This window comes from Otolemur garnettii, unplaced genomic scaffold (assembly GCF_000181295.1).
Source record: "Otolemur garnettii isolate 467f Iridium unplaced genomic scaffold, OtoGar3 scaffold00006, whole genome shotgun sequence".
Classification (NCBI taxonomy): Eukaryota; Metazoa; Chordata; class Mammalia; order Primates; family Galagidae; genus Otolemur; species Otolemur garnettii.
In genome coordinates, this window is record NW_003852401.1 from 20744573 (window position 1) to 20748442 (window position 3870).

The window sequence follows — 3870 nt, forward strand, 5'->3', positions numbered from 1 at the left end:
GGTCCGGGCTGGGGATTTGAACCCGCCACCTTAGGTGTACGTGGCTGGCGCCTTAGCCGGTTGAGCTATAGGCGCCGAGCCAGCCACTGGTTCTTGAAGAAGACTCTGGGAACAAGCCAATCTTCTAGCCAGCATAGAGATATTTTGTATCCTGGAGACAAGCCCTCAAGCAGCTGCATGCCTTAATGAGATAAGATTGGTAGCTTGTTAGCAAGCGTTATACTTTGTAACATTCGTAGTGCAACAGGATGGGAGTTGAGCCCAGGCAGAAAGAGCACTTAGCAACTATTAAACATGTAATCCTAGCACGTGGGCCCCCACTACTGTTGTATCAGACTTCAATAAAATGCCAAGAGAGTGATTTCTCAGGGCTCTCAGAGAACAGATGGGAAGCCCACCTCTTGAGGGATGTACCTTCAATCTATCCTGGCTGTTTTTATTCACATGGTTATGGGGTGCCACAGCAGGCATCAACAAATGGTATAGTCAGCAGGATTCCAGACGTGGACCCAAGGAGAGAGTATACTTGAGAGTAAGTGAAATCTTCGGTAGATGGCAAGAGGGAGTTTTAGCTAGAGGGGAGCTGTGCTTGGGTTAAAGTGTGACCTTTGGTCTCTTTTAGTTAAAGGAGGAACCACGCTCAGAGTAAGTGGGACCTGTGGTAAACAGTAAGAAATAATGGGTAATTTTGTGACTGCAGAGTTGCAAAAATTGGAAACTGATGAGGAAGGTAATGAGGTGGTACAGAAGGATCAATTAGAGGAAGAGGAAGATAGGAAAGAAAAAGATAGGAGATGAAAGAAAGATGCAATACATTGCCCTACAAATGTTACAAAGTATAACACTTGCTAATGAACTACCAATCTTATCTCATTAATGCATGCAGCTGCTTGAGGGCTTGTCTCTGGGCTGCAAAACATTTCCATGCTGGCTAGAAGATTGTCTCATTCCCAGTGCCTTCTTCAAGAACCAGTGGCTGCTTCTATCAACCTGGTGCTTGGTCTCCTACATGAATGTGTGGTTTTCCTTCTTTAATTTGCTATTATAGTGATGTTAAAATATTGATATTGATTTTAGGCCATACATTTGCACTCCTAAAATATATACCACTTAGTAATAATATATATTGTTCATTTTGTTGGATGCTAGATTTTGTTTACTAATAATGTATTTAGATTTTTTTGTCTAGATTACTTTGCAGGAGTTTACAGTTTTGTACTCCTCATCTGGTTTTGGCAATAGGATTATGCAGACTTCATAAAATAAATAAAGGAGTTTACATAGCATCAGGACTATCTGTTGTTTAAGAGTTAGAGGCAGCACAGTTATGAAACATCTGGTCCTGGCACTTTGTTTTAATGATAGATGTGTATTCACCTGTATTAGTTTTTTTTTTTTTTTATGGCTGCTGTTAACATATTGCCACAAATTATGGTTTGGAACAACATAGATTTATTCTCTGCTGGTTCTGGAGGTCAGAAATACAAAATCACTCCAGAGATTGAGCAGGAGGACCACTTGAGCCCAGGAGTTGGAGGTTGCAGTGAGGTATGATGACACCACTGCATTCTAGCCCAGGTGACAGAGTGAGACTCTGTCTCAAAAAAAAAAAAAAAAAAAAGTAGGGGTACAAAATCAGCTTTACTGGGCTAATGTGAAGATGTTAGCAGGACTGTGCATCCTTTGAAGGATGCAGAGGAAAATCCATTTCCTTGCCTTTTCCAGCTTCTAACTGCTAATGGTATTACTTGGCTCATGCTCTCTTTCTCCATCTTCAAAGCTAGCAGTGTAGCCTCTTCAAATCTCTCTCTGCTTCCATGGCCACATCACTCTCTTCTGTGGTCAAACCTCCCTGTGTTTCTCTCTTATAAACACATTATGATTACATTTAGGGCTTACTGAAATAATACAGGATGTCTTCATCTCAAAATTCCTAATTTTTTTTTTTTCACAAATAGGATTCTTTATTTGTCATTATTAAAAGCCTGAATTTTAGATGGATTCTTGGACTGGTGGTTCATATCCATCAGCTCATTTAACTTTAGCACCTGTCTCGTCCCCAGTAGCTTTTCCAGAACTACTACCTTCACCATGAAGCTCCATGAGTTTTCCCAACTCAAACTTGGGTTTCCTCAGCATTTTTACTTTTCTAACGAAGACATCATGGAGAGGATAAATCGACTGGCATGCCTTTTCTATGTCTTTTCCAATGCTATCTGGAATCAATTTATTGACAACTTCTTTCAAGTCGTTTGTCTGCACCTCTCTGGTCATGATTTCCATCATTTTCTTCCGGATTTGGCGAACCTGCTGGTGCTGGGCATAAGAGGTCTTCCGTATCTGATTATTGCGTTTTTTAGTAAAACCAACACAGAACAGACGAAGCAAATAACCATCGGTAGTCTTAACATCAACATGAGCTTCAATCATAGTCTGCCATTTTTTAACCATAGAACACATTTTGACAGATCCATGCCATGGAAGTTAGTCAGGCAGTTTTTGCCCTGAACATCTTCAGTAATCAGCTTGAATTTTCTAAATGCAACTTCATCATTCTACAGATCAGCAAGACTCACTTCAAACACGCGACCTTTGAGGTCATCAGATGCAATTTTGGTTCCTTGCATCCTGGTGACTAGTGTTTTCCCAATATTTTTTATATTGAACATAGCAGGTGCTTTCACATCATACCAATCTTTCTTAGAAAATGGATCAACCACTTTCTTCTTGGCTCCCTTTTTGCCGCCTTTCGTAAGGCGCTTGTTCTTGCCGACCGCCATGATGGTGCTCAGCAAGCCAAAAGGCCAAAATTCCTAATTTAATCACATCTGCCAACTCCTTTGCCATATAAAGTAATTTTCATAGGTTCCAAAGATTAGGACTTGAATATAAATTTTCAAACCATTATTCAGCCTATCACATTCCCTCTTATAAGGACCCTTGTGATTATGTCATTGGACCTACCTGGATAATGCAGTATAATCTCCTTATCTCCAGAATCTTGATGTATCATATCTGTAAAGTCTCTTTTGCCATATAAACAACATACATAATTACATATTCTGGGGATTAGGACATGGACATCTTCAGTTAGCCATAATTCAGCCTACCACATCACTTCTCAAACTTATCCTATGGAAATTGGTATTATAATGTTTTCTACTTCTTAGGTCAATTTTAGACATTTGTATTTTGCTACAAAATTATTGATTTCCTCTGACTTTTCAAACGTGTTGCTACAGATTTGCATATAATATTCTTATAATTTTTTTTGATAGATATCTTTTTTCATTCCTAATCACGTGTATTTCTTCTTGTGCATGTTTTCTTTCTTGCTATTATCAGACTCATGATTTTTTACTGGTATTCTCAAAGGAATAGCTTTTAAATTGATATATTCTTTTTGCATTTAAAACCATTTTATATTTATCAATTTTAGCTTTTATTTTCTTAGTTTGGATTTTTGTTTGCTTTTTCTAATTTTAAGGTTGCCATTATGTTGTATATTTCTTTTTGAAAATGGAAAATTTTTTGTTTCATGTATATAAAGGTAGTACAGGAGTGTTATGGCAATGACACAGTCATTGAGAATTATAGGCTACTTTTCTGTGTTTTTCTTTTTCTTTTTAAAATTTATTTTTTCTTGACATATAAAAGTTGTACATACTTTTTGGGTACATGAAATATTTTGGTACCTATATACAATTTGTAATGATTAAATCAGGGTAATTAGGATATCTGTCACCTCAAATATTTTTTCTTTGTGTTGGAAACATTATAAATCTCATATGTATATATATACATATATATAGAAGAGATATATCTCTTCTATTTTGAAATATACATTACTTATATACATTTTTCCTACTG

At 37.2% G+C, this 3870-nt stretch overlaps 1 pseudogene across 1 annotated transcript; it reads right to left on the bottom strand.

Annotated features, from left to right (window-relative positions):
- Positions 1-1947: 1947 nt before the first annotated feature.
- On the bottom strand, positions 1948-2800 carry LOC100945523 (annotated as a pseudogene). The gene has a single exon (XR_152928.3). The product of XR_152928.3 is annotated as a 40S ribosomal protein S3a pseudogene (transcript).
- Between the last annotated feature and the right edge of the window lie 1070 nt (positions 2801-3870).